At 43.4% G+C, this 17,648-nt stretch overlaps 1 protein-coding gene across 3 annotated transcripts in view; it reads left to right on the plus strand.

Annotated features, from left to right (window-relative positions):
- The window catches only part of FYN (FYN proto-oncogene, Src family tyrosine kinase), a 143,484-nt gene that overhangs the window by 79,603 nt on the left and 46,233 nt on the right, over nucleotides 1-17,648 (plus strand). For 2 of the 3 annotated variants that reach the window (XM_064447447.1, XM_064447450.1), the window contains exon 3: nucleotides 8,592-8,726. The exons of the other annotated variant lie outside the window; for it this stretch is intronic. The gene's annotated coding sequence lies outside the window, so the exon portion shown is untranslated. The remainder of the gene's footprint in view (nucleotides 1-8,591; nucleotides 8,727-17,648) is intronic. 3 annotated transcript variants of the gene reach the window in all.

Below are 17,648 nucleotides of genomic sequence, written 5' to 3' on the forward strand. Positions count from 1 at the left end.
CCTGTGTATGGAGTATGTTACCTCGTGCACAGCGTGCATTAAATGTGAAAGAAGTTGCTGTGGCATAAAGAGTGTGCGCTGAATTTCCACCTAGTGCTAACTACCAGTGGTAAACCACAGTTTACCAAGCAGTTGTTTGCTATTTCTTGCATTCTGTCTCTTAAAAGCAGGAATTTGAACCACGCCATTTCCCTGCAAAATGTGTACCATGCTTTTGTTACATTACTAAATTGTTGCATTTGTCACTAGTTTCTAAAAGGAGGGAGAGAAGGATGTTAGTAAGTGCAGCAGGTCTACATATGACCTGGCAGAATCACAAATCAGTGGGGTTAGAAAGGGCCTCTGGAGATCATCTAGTCCAACCCCCTGCTCAAACCAGGGTCAACTTAAAGTTGGTATCTCAGAGCCATGTCCAGCTGGGTTCTGAGTGTCTCCATCAGTGGAAACTCCACGGCCTCTCTGGGCAACCTGTGCCAGCGTTCAACACCCTCACAGTAAAAAACGGTTTTTTACTTACATTTAAATGGCATTTCCTGTATTTTAATTTGTGCCCATTGCCTGTCAGTGGGCACCACTCGGAGGTCTTGCCTTGTTTTCTTTGCCTTCCATGAGGTATTTATACACATTGATAAGATCCTCCTGAGCATTCTGTTCTCCAGGCTGAAGACCCCCAGCTCTCTCAGCCTTTCGTCATGGGAGACATGCTCCAAACCCTTAACCTTCTTTGTGGCCCTTTGCTGGACCTGCTCAAATAAGTCCATGTCGCTTCTCTACTGGGGAGCCCCAAATTTTCAGGGATCCCCAAACTGAATACAGCACTCCGGACGTGTTTTACCAGTGCTGAGTAAAGGGGGGAAGGATCACCTTCCTCAACCTGCTGGAAGTGCTGTTTCTAATGCAGGCCAGGATGCTGATGGCCACCTTTGACATAAGGGAGCATTGCTGGCTTATGTTCAACTTAGTGTCCATGGGAACATCCAGCTTTTCTCCTGCGGAGCTGCTTTCTAGCTGCTCAGCCCTCAGGATGTACCCTGCTATATGGGGTTATTTCTCCTCAAGCGCAGGACTTTGCATTTCCTGTTGGTGAACTCCATGAGGTTCATGTTGGCTCATTTCTCCAGCCTGTCAAGGTACCTGTGAATGGCAGCAAAACCATCTGGATTTGGAGTATAAACCACTCCACCCAAAACTTCTGAGGATGCAGTCTCTGCCATCATATAGATCATTAATGAAGAGGTTAAAAAGTATTGGCCCCAGTATCAACTTCTGGAGTATACCACTAATGCCTCATTCAGCATTAGGCCCATGTTTTCTCTAGTCTTCTTTTCACTGTTGATATACCTGTGGAAACGCTTCTTCCTGCTTTTGACAACCCTCACTGGATTCAACTCCAGGTGGACTGTGGCTTTCCTAACCCTATCTGACCCTGCTTCCATCTCTTGTACACTTCCATTTCGTGTTGGAGTTCAGACAGGAGCTCCTTGTTCATCTATGCAGGTCTCATGCTGTCTGTGCTTGACTCCCTGCATGTTGAGATGGACTGTTCTGGAGCTCACAGGAGGTGATACTTGAAAAATCAACCAGTGTTCCTGGACCCCTTTTTTCTCCAGGGCTGTATCTCACAGGATTCTTCTAAGCAGATCCCTGAACAGGCCAAAATCTGCTCTTTGTCAGGGTTGTGATCCAGCTTTTTTGAAAAAAGACCATCCACCATCTCATGGTCAGTGCAGCCCACGCTGCCCCTGACCTGCACACTTCCTGATCCTTGTTTCTAAGTGTAAGGTCCAGCACAGCATTTCCTATTTCAGCTCAGTCACCTGTGTTAGGAAGTTACCATCAATGCACTTCAGGAGCCACCTGGATTGATTGAGCCCCACTGATTCAGGTTGGCATATTCAGCCTTTTCTCCTGTTTAATGTATCTGTGGCTGCGATTTCTTTGTGCAAACTATTTGGTCATTTTACATGATGAAACTTTCAAACCCCATCCTGAAATTATGTCCTGTGGAAAGCACTTCGCAAAAGAAGGCTAAAGTGAGGCTTGTACCAAAATGAAACATGTAACCCACCTAATGTGTTGCTTTTTGTTTCCTCCCCTATTCTCGCACTTAAATGTAAAATAAGCATTATGCTGTAGGAACCAGGCAAAGGCTAATTTGCCTCATTTGAATGTGAAAAGGAGCCCACATCCTTCCTGTGCCCTGCAAAGAATGCAAAAAGACTTTACAGAGAAAACAGATGTACTAATATGTATCACTTGTTGGGGGCAGGGGAATCCAGGGTGCTGCCATTAAAGCAATGCTGAACTTGCAGAAAAACAAAAGCACCACCACACAAAATATAGCCCTGGGAAGTTGACAAAGTAGGGACTGTTTTCTTTTGCTTACATTTATGCTCCTGGCATTTGAAAAACTGCTCGGAAAAAAATATATGTAAAAGAAAACATGTAGCTGTATTTTTCACGCTCAAGAAAATCTTCACTGAAGATAGTTAAGTGCCCAAATGCAAACAAAAAGCAGAAGCTCCAGCCCAGCCTTAGGGAAATCTTCTGCATTTCAGAGTCAATATTGCCTTGCCAGAAGAGTAAGCTACTGACATCACAAAGAAAACAAACATAACTTTTTGAAGTATCCCTTGATTTTATTTATATTTTTAACTCCCCTACCTCTCTAACATGTAAATACGAAACAGTTAGTCCTGTTATCTCCCCAGAATTGCAGGATATAGTGGGGAGGGTTTTAATGGTTTAATGGTTTCTAATGGTATGTTCTAGCATGGAAGATAGAGAACAAATGAACCCTGGATGTTATTTCTACAGCTGTGCAATCGAGTTCAGAGTACTGTCCTTTCCAGACCTGTCTGTTTATCCTTTCCCAGGAACTTCGGCAATGAGCAGTTGGCACTGACCGGTCAGTTTGCGAATCTGCTGGTGCTCAAAACTCCCCAAATTCAGCAACCTGCCTGACGCAGATTTGGCTCTGTAGCAGTATAGAGTCTCTTGCCAGCTTCTGGTTTGCAGACAGGAGGCAGTTGCGTGTGGCAATTTATAATTTATTACATACATGTATTGTCAGTCACAGTAATAGGAAAAGTATAAGAGATTGCTTGAAAGTTTCCTCTTAAAAAGCTACCTCAGACTTAGTAAATTAAAAGCTGGTTTTGCAAAAGCAGAGAAGTGAAGCATAACAGTCAGGTTTCTTTGCTCAGCAGAAGTGCCTGGGTAACATCCATGGATGGGTGCAGCGCTTCATGAAGGCGTTGTGCTGTTTCCCTAAATGCAGCACAATGGTCATTTTCCTACACTCTGCAATACTGAGGTTCAGGACCACAACAAAGAGCATTCAAAATTGACCCTTCCTGCGTGATGTACTGTTTGATCTTTGGGAAGTGTTCTTAATTCACAGGAGTTCTAAAACTATGGTATTGACACAAAAACTACCAGCCCTGGATAAGACAGGCTGAATAACCTTGAAAGGAGAAATTTTAAGCCCGCTTACCTAAATTACTTACATGAATGTGAATGCAGTACAACAGCCTGAGGTGTTTGAATTGCAGTTTAGCTGCAGGGTTGTTTTGTAGGATCAGGATAAATAAAATCTTGGCCTTGAACTAATATCTGTGCTTTGGAACAAACATCTCAATGCAGCATGCTGCAGAAGGAAGGAAGCAGAACAGAAATTAGATCACTTTCCTGCATTATTTCTTGTAAGTGTAGTTGTCTTACGTATGGAATACACATTTCCTGTTGTAAAAATATTTTAACAGCCTACAGCAGCCAAACAAATGATAACCTACTGTCGCTTAAAACTGGAGTCATATTAGACAAGCATGTTTAGAGGGAAGTGTTCAAACCCTGCAGATGATTGGATCTCTCATGCTCTGAAAAGGCAGTGTGAACTACATAATAACTGCTATGATTGTCATAACACCTGTAGCCTTGCAGTATGGAAGAAATAATAAACTTTGACTCTTCATACAAATGGCAGTGTGAAGATATGGGTGCATTTGGTTCTTGCTTTCTGTTTTGTATCATTTATGCATTTAGACAAAATCATGTGGGTATCTTATCCTCCCTTTTTCATGTGCCTTAATCCTGGAGTGCAGGTGCTTTATTTATCTCTGTCTACAGTAACACGGTTTGTAACTTTATTCCACAAGTTCTCTTACGGCACCATTAAGTCCCAGCTGTGCTAACTGTGCTGTTGCTGTACTGTGGTAGCACCCATGCAGGTGGAAATCCAATTTAATAACAGTCTTCAACCACAGAATGGTGTGGGTTGGAACGACCTTTAAAGATCATCTAGTCTAACACCCCTGCCCTGGAAAGAGACATCTTCCACTAGACCAGATTACTGAAAGCCCCATCCAACCTGACATTAAACATTTACAATGATGGGGCATTTGCAACTTCTCTGGGCAACTTGTTCTCACTATAAAAAATATTCTTCGTATGTCCAATCCAAATCCACCCTCTTTCAGTTTAAAACTGTTGTCTGTTGTCCTATCACTACAGGTCCTGGTAAAAAGTCTCTGTCCCATCTGTCTTATAAGCCTCCTTCAAGTACTGTAACACTAATCGCTCTCCTCTCAAGATCATGCTTTTTATGGACATTCAAAATGGTAATTTTTATCTGTCTCTCCATTGTGGTCAGATAGCAGATGCAGACTTTTATTGTAGTAGAATAACCCACAGAAGTAGCTGCAGCAAAGGGAAGTGAGAATCCATTTCTTCACAAGTCTTTCTCTTCTTGGAAGCACTCTAGGCACACAGAAAGGGGAAGCCTTGAGGATCTTTTCTGTTTTTTGCATGATACCATTATAGACAATCTGTCTGCATGGGCTGATGGGGAGCTGGAGGAATGGGAGAAAAGGAAACTTGTGAGTAGCAGAGGTGTAAGCCTTTCTTAGGAGAGGAGGTAAAAGAGGGAGGAGGGAATGAGTTTGGGATCTCTTTCTTTGTTCTGTTTTCATTGTATAAAGTTTAGAGACAAGCTACGTTCAACCCTGGTATTTTCCCTGGTGAGTTCTGAAAAACTGTACCGCTGTTGTGTGGTTTTTTTCTCTTTTCCTTTTATACAGAACTTTTTTCAGGAGCAACAGCGACCACGTAGAGAAGAAAATCTTTAGCTTAATCTTTTATTCTCAAGATAGTCATCGTGGCTTCCTTGATCTGTTTTCCTACTATAATTAATCTTTCTCATGGAAAAAATATCCCCAGCTTCTGTTCGTGCTGTCCTTGTGCAGAAAATCAGTGTTGCCTGAATGTTCTCTGACATTAAACTGTGCAGCCTTGAAGTTCCTAGAGCGTGGGCATTTAAGTGAGTGGCAAGGCATGAAGGTTTTATCCTGACGATCATATTGAAGGCAGGTCTGTGTAGTGCCCTAAATTTTAGAAGAATGGAGAAAGGGAAGAAGAGTACTTTGGTTTAAGGTGAGGGAACTATGTTAGGAACTTTTGAATGTATTATGGCCATAAAGGACGGAATGATGCTGTTCCTGGGGTTTTAGACTAATATCCTCTATAGAACAGGTGTTTCATGCATGTTGGGTGTAAAGAGCCAATTGTATATATGAGTCATGTAAATTTAAGCTATAATTAATGCTGTGTGTACATCCAAACGATACTTTAGAAACATTTGTCTTGGTTCTCCCTTTCTTAGACAACATGTATTAGTTTTGCTGCTGAGAGGTGGGCGTGTGTTTGGCTAGGTTTTCAGTCATGCTTTGTTTTTTCTTATTGTTTTCTTCAGTGAGGAAAGGAGATTGGATAAAACTCTTTTCTGGTCTTTGTTGACATCAGCACATTTGATCTGCCTGCGTTCAAAAGAATTATGTCAAAGCAATTGCCCGCATTTGTTTCTTAGCATGTTCTCCAGCAGCGCTGTCACTTCAGTGTCAAACTGGAATACATTAAACTGGAATTGGGGCAGAAACTGCGGCCAGCCGCAGGTCAATGGTGCCTCTTGAGATTTGTGAAAGTGACACTTCTGGGGTTCATTGCACTAACTTCCATAGCATTTCTGCATCTGGTCTGGGTGACTTACAAAGGCAGATGGGATGCTTAGTCTGACAGTCTCCCATTTAATTCCTTCTCTGTGTGTCTGGAGTAAAAGGACAAGCCTCGCATCTGACCTTTTTCTTAATAGTTCAAAAATATTTTCTAAATCCATGTATTAAAGCTGTTTGCTTCTATGTCTTTTCTATCATTTACATTTAGGAAGATTACCACAGTTACTTCATCTGTAAAAATAGATTTGTGGGGTCTAGCCTATGTGATCTTTGTAACAGTACATCTTTTGGCATAAGCAAGTCTTTACAGGGCTTAAACAACACAGTTGCACATGTGCTTAACAGAACATCCTAATGCTGTAGGATGTATCTGGGGCTGTGCCAGAGGAAGAGGGAGGAAAATGCATCCAGAAGGACAGAAAGTATTAAGGTGCAAAAATGCATAGTTCAAACTGTACTTTAGAGGCTCTGATTCATCTTTTATTAGCAGCTCTGAAACCTCACTGTTGATCAGCTTCCTGAAAACTTTTGCTCTTTTAGTGACTAAAGAGTTGCCAATCACAGTTTTGAGTCTTGAGATCTGTTGATAAGAATACCAGGTATAGCAGAGGCCAGCTGGTGGTGCGTGTGTGGATGCATGTGCACATATATACACACACACCACCCTTGGACAGGCCGTTTTCCTCCCTAGAATTTTCACAAGCTTTCTTGCTTTAGTTCACTCTGCAAAAGTTTTGTACTACAACAGTTTACTTAAGATGGGATGTATCTTTTCTGTTTGTAATATAGCACTGAGATTTTGTTATGCTATGTATGCTGTGTTTTAGCAGGCATCACCTACTGAAAGTTACTGAAACTTTGAAAAATGCTGCTGTTTTCCCACCTGTTGTACAGAAAAATATCTGTAGAATCATAATTAAATATACTTAAATGTTTGTATGAAGTAATGCCCTCTAAATCTCTGGAGTGGCATATGTGAACCAATGCTGAGCTCAAGTAATTGAGATTATTTTATCTGTTTTATTTGCAGAACTTATACTGCAGCATTCAGTCATAAGTGGGTTCATTCCAGAAGCTTAAAATGAGCTGATGCCAGCAACTGGCACAAATCAAACACTCCCCATCCTTCCCTACTCCTGCACATTGACAGGATTAATACTTTCTGGCCAAAGGCCCAGGTTAAGACAGACAGCATGGACAAAAGCTTGCACTGCCTTCTTAAAAACCACCAAACTTAAATATTGGCAGGCTGTGGGATAAAGCAAATTCACTAGGCAGGGCCCCCTGCTGAGCACATGGTCCTTAGGAGCCCACCTGCCAGACCCCATCCTTGGGAAGCAAAGTCAAAAGCTTTCTTGGCAGCACCCAGTTCCCTCAGCAGGGTGAAAGGGAAGGGAAAGACTTGTGGATATCCTGAGTGAACTGGGAGGTGCCTGCAAAGGCAGTGCTTATGTCCACTCACCCCACTTATAGGCACTAACTTGTTTTCCTGAAGAAGGTAGTTAGTCCATCAGTTCATCCCGAAAGTGTGAAGTTGCGAGAGGAAATCTCTGAGGTATGGAGGACCCCTTCCCTCAGCCTAATTCTTTGAGGTCACCTTCTGTGGCTGGGGGATCCTGGGATGGGATCCCAGGCAGATCTCTGGGATGAGATTCCAGCAGCAGCCAGCGGATTAAATGAATTGCTGAGGCAAGGAGTGGCAGGTACTCTCTCAGTGGCATTGCTGTAATAACCCACATCGATTTCCTAAAAGTTGTTCCCTTGGCATCTCAGTGTGAGGAGCATTGCACAGTGAGGTTTTGTGTGGAGCCAGGTGCTGGGAATTCAGCGACAGCTGCCTTCAGATCCTTCAGAAGATGGACAGTTGGGTCATCTGTACTTAGATGGCACCTCAGCCCCAAAAGGCTGGGGTTTCCCCTGGAGATATTTTGTAGGCCGTGAGCAGGAAGGCTGCCGGTATTACCATCCTGAAAGGGGAGGGAGTATTTCTTAATGGAAACACAAAGGATTGTCTGATGCAGCGACCAGTCACCTGACCTCTAGCTTTATGCAGGCAGTAGATCTCACCTGCAGGAGCTCTTGCTTCATGCCTAATAGCCCAAGCTCATGGGTGTGCATCCTTTTTAAATCAAGCATGGTTACTTTCACAGTACATCACAACCTGTGGTGTAAAGGGTTAATTACTGATTAATTGCCCATAGCAGACCATTGCTGAAAAAGCAAAACAAAATTGTCTGTTCACAGACTGGATTGGATTAGTTTCCAGTTCTAATGTGTTTTCTACCTTTGCTAGACTAGAGCTCACTGTTACCACATTTATTCTCTGTATAAGTACTCCTATACTGTGAACAAAATAACAAAATTCACTTTAAGCTTTTTGTTTATAACAAAGCCTTCTGCTACCCAGTGTTTTCAGTTCTTTAATCTCTCTCCCCTGAACACTCTTCCAATTTTTCCAGCACTTTATTTGAAAGATGGAGCAGCAGAACCTGATACATTATTCACGGAGCAGAGGAATGAAAGCCAAATACAGCACCACTGTAACCTACCTACTCATCTTTTGATTTTTATTTGTTTGTACAGCTGAGGCTCGCATTAGCCGTTTTGGCCACAGCCTTTTGTGGGGAACTCATGTCAAGCTGATTGCCTCCCCGGACCCCCAGTCTCATATTCAGTCTCTGCTTCGGAGGATAGAGTCCTCTCTCTCCCTCTCATCCTGTAAGTACGGGCTGTATTCTTTATTCTAATAAGGTGATTCTACACTTGGCCATATTAACACCTAAACTGTTTTCTCCCATCTTTCTACAGACCCCATTTGCTCTGTGTCAGGCTTGTCCTTTCATTGTTTGTTTTTTGCTGTCCTCAGTCTCGTATCTAACCATAAGTGACTTAATTTTAATCCAGGTCACTGATAAGGCTGCTAGATAGTAAAGGGATGATCACCAATACCTGTGGCAACCCGATAGGGACCCATCTGTTTACTAATAAATAGTTTCCCGTTTATAGTTACATTTTGTCTTCCTTCATTTATCAACTTTTTAATACATTTAACATGATTGTGGACTCAGAAGTGACTTCAGTATAAAATACATTTGAGATTTTTGCCTGACCTCAGACAGTGCTCCCCACCTATGGAGTCCTGCTCTCTGTGTACAGATGGATACACTCCATATAAGCTTCAAAGCTTTCAGCTTCATGAAGATATTCTACAATGTCTACAATGACTTAGGCTTGTAATACTGTCAACAACGCTGTCTTCGTCAAGTGAACGTGTAATTTTTGCAAGAAATGACATCAGATTAGTTTGACAGGATCTGTTTTCCTTAAAGCCAAGTTGATTGATTTTAATTATAGAGCTTTGGGTTTTTTAAGATTTTATTAATTGAGTCCTATGTTGGTTGTTCTATCCTATGCAAAATACAGGAAACTCAGCCAACTGTCCTGTAATTACTTTTTACCCTTCCTAAGCAGTGGCCCAACATGAGCCTTCCTCCTGTGCCTGGTCCTTCCCCAGGGGCCCAGAACTGCTTTAGATGCAGCAATTGCAGCTCCAGGGCTAGGTCTCTAAAACCTTCTGAGGCAAGTTTGTTTCTAGTAACTAATCTGAAACACGTAGAATCATGTATCTGCTGCTGAACATCCCCTCTCCAGGTGCTGCTGTGGTAGGAAGTTATTTCATCATTGTCATAAACAGATTGTCCGGCCTTTTACCTGTGTGCTAATCAGAAATATTTATTGAACAACTTCTGCCACTGCCGTACTGTTGTGAACGATTCTACCACTTTCATTGTTCAGGATTCGTCTTGCATAATCTGCTTAGAAAAATAAAAAAATACTATATCTGATTCTGTCTGCCTTAATTCTTCCTAGTATCTTCCTGCTTCCTCTATATAATCTTTATTGTAGCTTTTTTACTCATTGTTGTCTTTTGTGCTTTCCCCCTTCATGTGCTGGTTTTGTATATAACATTTAAGTGTTTTTTCACTTCCCTGGTAAACCCAGCTGTTGGTTTTTCTCATTGTGTGTTATTTTTATCTAGCCCAGTCTTCTTTTCATGCTTGTAACATAGTAGACATTTAGGAAATGTCTTAAATTGTTCACAGATCTCAGCAGCTTTCTGTATGTTCTGTCTTCAGACTGATTTGACTCCCATTGACTATAGTTTTGTGACATTGCCTCTCAGAAAACGTGCACTGTGATTTTAATTTATGTATATATGAAGAGCGTGCGTTCATATATTGCATACAATTTTACTAGCCTGGATTTGATCACAGACAATGTCAGCTATTTGCACAGAAAGCGTCAGTCCTTTTCAGTCTAAAAAAACCAGTAACAACCTGGTTTGTGATCATTTCCTCCCTACTGAGACAAAGTCTAGAGCAGGGATTGCCTGGCTCCTCTGCTAAACTGCATATGACTCACGGGCAGTTCAGGTGTAGCTACATCCTACTACCAGTGGTAAGTTGTGCTTGTGCCGGCACTGCAGCTCCTGTCTGCTGGTGTCCTTGCCTGGGCAGGGAGCAAGTCATCAGGTCGTGCTTAACCTGGTGTAGCAGGGTGATTGCTGTGGGATTTAGCTGTGTGCGATGGAGTTTAGCTTCATCCCACAAGTTCTTCACGTTGTGGTCACCATTCTGTGAACTGCTCCTGAATTCTCCAATCCTTTTGATGCTGCAGGGCCTATACTGTATATGACTCATTTAGCTAACTGACAAGAGCATTAGTTTACAGGGTTAGGAAGGCTGAACTTTCCTTTTAATTAGGAGTTAGTAACTTGTCATTCATAGCATTTTGGAAAGTACAGTCATGTTTTAGTGCTAGTGACATAAGGTCTCCAGCATAAATTGTTCAGATTGAATGGCCCCAAGATAACACAGGGGGTTTTTTATACATGTATATAGGTGCTGAAGAATCCCATCATCCTGTGCTCTACAGTGATTCCAATGGCCTGTAACAGACAGCAACTGATAGCCCACATCGGGTGTATCTTGCTTCATAAATATCCAAGCTTTCTTACTTCCAAGTTGTCAGTCACTTGGATTTGTGACATATAGAGTCTGCCAATTTCCCTTTTCCATTTGGACTTCTTGAATTGGTTACAACAATTTCTTGTAATATTCTAATAGTCTAAATCTAGCTATTAGTTCTCAGGAGTATCATTTTGCATTGCTACTCTGCAGGCAGAGGGTTTATCCAGTTTTACAGATGCTTGTAATTAGCATAAACTGATAAAGGTCATCAAAACTGCTGCTTTGGTTAATGTGCTTGATATCATGTTTTTGTCCTGAATGTGCTTTCGGTTGCTTATTTAATCAATCTCGCCTAGCCAGCCTGGCTTGCAGAGTATGTATTCATTCCCTATCGAGAGAAGGTCACTTTCTCTTTACAACGCTATCCACAAATCTGACGTCTGTTCCCTGTGCTGTTCACCTAGTTCTTAACTTCGACAGTCTTCAGTTTTTTGTCTTTACGTGCTAGAAAACAGGGAGAAAGTCCAGACAGGATCTCCAGATCTCCTGAGTTGTCGACACTTGCGTAGTCCGCAAGGTGTATTGCAGAACGGTCACGTTCAGTGAAACCCTACCTGTCTTCTCCAGATTATTGTCCAGACCTGCACTTCCCTTTTGTGTCTTAAATGCAAAGAAAGAGAGAAACTTCTGTTGTCTGCCTCTTCCTCGCACACTGCTCTTGTCATCCTGCTGATGAGGATGGTTGGAACCATCCTCAGGGGCACTTTGGGTCAGTGCATTTCAACTGCTCATGCTCAGAGAACGAGTCACACCAGGGAGGGCGTGCAGGCAGTGTGAGTGGGAGCTTTGGCACCACCAGCAAAATGCTGGCAAGGTGTCTGGTGCGTGTGTATTGCTTGGTCATGCGCGTACTGTGAGCTTGCGGACCACTTGATAATTTATGGACTCCACTGTTCCCTGGATCACAGGTCAAGGAACACCATTGTAGATGATCCTATGTGCTAGGTTGAGCAGATGTCCACTTGGGTAAACATCCATACTCTGTTCTGCATGACTAACAGGATCTTCAGGTGTGTTTTCAGAGCTCTGCAAATGTACCTTCATTCGCAGGCCAGATTTAAAGTACAGTTTTTTCTTCTAAGCATATGAACCTTGAGAAAGAGCGAAAGAAGGAGCAAGAGAAATAAATCACACTTCCTCTGGCTTGTGGAGAGGGCCTATTAAAAAGTGTTTGCATCTGCTGTTTTTGTCACTCATTGAGTAACAGAAAATTGAACTGAAAGAGACTCACCCATCCTTCTGACCAGAGGCAGTGCCATGCCTGGGAGATGCTTGTCTAGCCTTCACATCACCTTAGGCAATCTGTTCCAGGTTGTTTTTCTGTCCTTGCCAATAGAAGGATTTTCTTCCCTAACACCTAGCATAGATGTCCACAGCTTCCATTTAGTCCATTATTTCAATGTGACTTTCTGCTTAGGCCATGAAGGATTAAAGCAGGACCTCCTATAGCTGCGCTGAGGAGATTGCAGTATCTTTAAGCTAAAGGACCAGGTTCTGGACCTGTAGCTTAGAGTCGCTACACATGAGCATCCCTTGCCGATCATTCCCTGAGCAGTATCTGTAATGACCTCAGGTTCGTGATGAAATCAAACTCTCTCTTCTACTTGTCCTCAGACATAGACATAAAGTTTAAAAATAGATCTGTCATATCATGATAGTTAGGTATTTTGATTAATGTGGAAGGGCCCTCTAGCTGTTTGCTGGCTTCATTTGGAAAATGCTTACTAACCCAGCAGAATCTATTTATCATAGCCCTTAGCTGGCATATGATCCCTTTTTACGCTCCATTTTCTCTGGTTAATAAAAGGGAACTTCCCTCATGATTTTCCTCACCATCACCCCTCTTTTAAACTCCAGCTCCCATCTTTTGAAGCACATGTGATGTTCTGCCTTATTTCTTGTTGGCTCATTCTCCTCTGAGCTGTGATGTTCTTCATCATGTGCTTCAGGCAGTACAACTACCTAGAGACAGGGCAGGCTGCGGGATTAATCACCAAAAAATGAAAACTCGTCAGTCCTACAACCATATACATGGATGCAAAGACAAAGAGGACAATACATCGAGGAGAGAAGGCATCTGTCCAGCGTTGTTTCGTGTTCCTCTGTTGCTGCTGCTGGTATCTTGAATGCTGGTATCTTTTCAAGAGACAGAGAGGGAGAGGGAAACAGAAAGACAGACAGAGACAGAGAGGAGCAGGCCTTCTGGGGTATAGGTCCACGTGTATCAGTTTCAGTACTACCTCCTAGAGTTCCCTGAGGTAGCAATGGGATGTAAGCAACCTCATTGGGCTTTCTGATACTGCAGGTACCACTCTGAGCTGAGCCATACTGATCCACCTTTGGAGGCAGAGGGACTTTGCTGTGGGTCACTGTTCCTCAGCAGAAGCCAGGGAAGGGGACCATAACTTCTCTTTTTACTCCCGTTCTTGTGGATTCTGCCTCAATTCCCCTCGTGTTACTCATCTCATGTTCTGCTGATTGCCCCATACAGGTTTGTGTAGGTTATCTCTGTTTCTAGAGGCATTTCCCAGCTTTTTCACACTAAGGCGTTGTAGTGGGTTGACCCTGGCTGGATGCCAGGTGCCCACCAAAGACGCTCTATACTCGCCCTCCTCAGCTGGACAGGAGAGAGAAAATATAACAAAAGGCCTGTGGGCCAAGGTAAGACAGGGAGAGATTACTCACCAATTACCGTCACAGGCAAAACAGACTTGACTTGAGGAAATTTGCTTAATTTATTACCAGTCAAATCAGAGTAAGGTAATGAGAAATAAAACCAAATCTTAAAACACCTTCCCCAGCCCTCCCTTCTTCCCAGGCTTAATTTTACTCCAAATTTTCTCTACCTCCTCCCCCTCAGTGGCACAGGGGGACAGGGAATGGGGGTTACAGTCAGTTCATCACACCTTGTCTCTGCCGCTCCTTCCTCCTCAGGGGGAGGAGTCCTCACACTCTTCCCATGTTCCAGCGTGGAGTTCCCTCCCATGGGAGACAGTCGTCCATGAACTTCTCCAACATGGGTTCTTCCCATGGGCTACAGTCCTTCAGGAACAAACTGCTCCAGCATAGGTCCCCTGCAGGGTCACAAGTCCTGCCAGAAAACCTGCTCCAGCATGGACTTCCCATGGGCCCAAAGCCTCCTTTGGGCATCCACCTGCTCCAGCGTGGGGTCCTCCATGGGCTGCAGGAGAATCTCTGCTCTGGTGCCTGGAGCACCCCCTACCCCTCCTTATTCACTGACCTTGGTGTCTGCCGAGTTGTTTCACGTAGGCTCACTCCTCTCTTCCAGCTGCTGTTGTGCAGGGTTTTTATTGTTCCCCCTTCTTAAATATGTTATCACAGAGGGGCTACCACTGTTGCTGATGGGCTCAGCCTTGGCCAGCGGCGGGTCCATCTTAGAGCCAGCTGGCTTTGGCTCTGTCGGACATGGGGGAAGCTTCTAGCAGTTTCTCACAGAAGCCACCCCTGTAGCCCTGCACTACCAAATCCTTGCCACACAAACACAGTTCAGGACTGTGTGTGGTTAAAAGGAAGAAGAGTCAGACCATAGACTTCCTAGAAGACAACCCTGGTGGCACAGATGCAGCCTGCAGCACCACAGGATCATAGAATATGGGGAGCTGCAGTTTTTAGGGTACTTGGCAAAACAGAATTGATAATTGCTGGTCATAGTGGCTTTGTAGTTGGACACCAGAGGACTGTATGCATCAATGTTGCCACTCTCTGTAAGAGAGAATGCAAGTTAAGACCTGTCTCCTTCCACATCCCATTGTCCACAGTGTTTTTCACTACCATCTCAGCTTCCCACCCTCTTGTTTTCCAGATTTCAAAATCTCTGCTAAAAATGGACTAGATGGTAATGTGTCTTCTCTGTAATCCTGACAAGTTCATCTCCAGGCGGTATCTCAGTTCTTGCCTGTCTGGTTAACATGTCTTAACCTGTGTGCCTCTGAAGTTATTTTCTGGACCAAGAACATCACTTACGTATTACTCACTGTGGTGGGTTGACCCCAGCCAGCAGCTAAGCCCCCCACCCGGTCACTTGCTCGCTGCTCCCTAGCAGGATGGGAGAGAGAATTAGAAGGGCAAAAGCAAGAGAGCTTATGGGCTGAGATAAAAACAGTTCAATAAGCAAAGGAAATAAAAAGAAAACAAGTGATGCAAAGGTACTTGCTCACCACCTCCCACCAGCAGACTGATGCTCAGCCAGCCTCCGAGCAATGGCTACTTTCAAAAAACTCAGCTTTTATTGTTGAGCATAACATCATATGGTGTGGGATATCCCTTTGGTCAGCTGGGGTCAGCTGTCCCAGCTGTGTCCCCTCCCAACCTCTTGCCCACCCCCAGCCTACTCCCTGCGGGGGCAGAGTGAGAAGCAAAGGCGGCCTTGATGCTGTGCAAGCACTGCTCAGCAATAGCTAAAACACGTGTGTCATTAGTACTGTTTTGGTCACAAATCTGAAGCGCAGCAGGGTTTGGGCTGCTATGAAAAAACTTAACCCCATCCAGACCCAGTACACTTACCTAAGCTGTTATACAGAAGTAAGCTGTCATACGCTGAAACCACAGTGGCAACAGCTGGGTTTGAGAAAACAGGTCTCGCTAGTAGCACTATGTAAGTGTAGGCAGGGTTTTCCGGTCTCCCCGTTACTGATGTAGTCAGTACCTTCAGCACTCTGGTTGCTCACTGGCCTTCACCACCATGTGGTTGCCACCTTGTCTGGGGTCTCTACCCGTAAGCATCTTTGCTGTTGTAGCTGAAGCCAGTTGCAGTGATGGTGAGAAGACTGGGGAATTCTTTGTGAGCTGGCCACAGGCAAATTTTTGCTGCTATTCAGGAAGGAGAGTATTTTTTTTCCCCAATGTAACTGGACAAATAAGGGATTTAAATAACACTTCCAAAATACTAGCAGTAGCAACCTAGGTGAAACGAGAGCCCCTTCAGCAGGGAACGGCATCTGGAATGGTCTCAAGGTAAATCATCTCCTGATTTGAGACTCAGCTTGCTCCCATTTCCTTGCTGTCACACCCTCCCAGTTCTTCAGTCACAAAACAGAAATCAGACAAGGCAGAGGTTAGTTTCATTTGTGCATAGGCAAAGGGGGATGGGGAGGGAGCAATGGGGTTTTCTGAGAGAAAATCTTTCTCTGTGCCTCTTACATTCTCCAAAGAAGTAAAGAGGCAGAACTTCTGTACCGCTCCCTTTCCCTTCCCCTGCTTCCTTCCCTGCCCATCCCAATTCACATTTTGCATTCTGCTCCGTGCTGCTCCCATACCACGGACCAGATGAATACCTATTAATCCCAGGTAGATTCTAAAAATAAGAACTGAAAGAAAAAAAAATCAGAACAGCATGAATCAACCTGCATTCATCTTTCTGTTCTCTTAAAGGGGAAAAAGAAAAGAGGAAATCAGTGGAGACACTGTTTCACTTCTCTTTCTAAGATAAAATGATTCTGGCATTTGCAGCAGTTGTTCTCATGATACAGGTTTTCTAATTTATACACTTGAAAGGTGCTTTAAAATTTAGGCACAGTAGCTCAAAATGCTTATGCAGACCATCCGCCTACTTCTCTCTGCTAGTGAATAGAGCTAACACAAGTGGCCTGATGAAAGAGGAACACGGCTTGAAATCATGCTGTTGAATTTACATGGTGTTCTTGTGTGTTACTCAGAACCAAGGATAGACCCATCCTTTGGGGGGGGTTAACTATAGAGTAAGCAGTATGTTTACTGTGTGTAGCCGCCACCTTTAGCTGTTAATTTCAAAGTTTCCTTTAACTCATTTTAAACACAAAAGAAAAAAAAAAAAGATAAATCCTAAATGCAGTTTTGAGTCTGACTTGTTATTCAGTTCATGAACATAAAACCTACAGGCCTTCCTTCTCAAGTTAGCTATATGTAAGCTTCTTTCTTTTAGATTACAAGTAAAGTCTGGATGTTGGTGGGAAAAGGAAAAGAAAAAGAACACAGAAGAACCCCTTCTCAGAACTGATCTTCCTGTGCTGTGTTCTTTTAGGGCATCTTTTTCTTTTTTTAAGTAATAAAAGCCCTGAGACAGTACAAGGCATAACTTAGCTGCTGTTACTTTAAGAGACTGCGGGGTGAGGCTCTGCTTTAATAGTTTCTTACATTTTGTTCTGGTTTGGTTTTGCTGAAAGGGTTGTATCACAGAGAGTGCAGAAGAATTCACTGCTGAAAAAGATGAGGCTGTGACATTCACAGACTTGGCTGGCAAAGAAGCTGCAGAAAACTGAAAGGGTGGCAACGTGTCCTTTTGTGGCCAGTTTGGAGGGTTTGTCTACTCTTGTTGTATCGGTTGCATTGGGGAGCTTTCGATTACAGCTGCTTGAACAGCCGCATTGTACTAATGCATCTTCTTGTAGGCTTGCCAGCTGACCTCCACAACTGTCCCTCAAACAATAAGCACACGTGAACACGATTATTGTCCCTCCTGCCTGGCTGGAACACTGACTTCCTTTTTTCTCTCTAATATGTAATAAATAGATGGTATAGATATAGAGATAATAAATAGACTGTCTAGATTGTAATAAATCTCTTGCTGAAGAGGGACCATACCCCACCAGCAGGACGATGAATCTGTTTGTCA

The sequence above is a fragment of the Phalacrocorax carbo genome, chromosome 3 (genome assembly GCF_963921805.1).
Source record: "Phalacrocorax carbo chromosome 3, bPhaCar2.1, whole genome shotgun sequence".
NCBI classification, from domain to species: domain Eukaryota; kingdom Metazoa; phylum Chordata; class Aves; order Suliformes; family Phalacrocoracidae; genus Phalacrocorax; species Phalacrocorax carbo.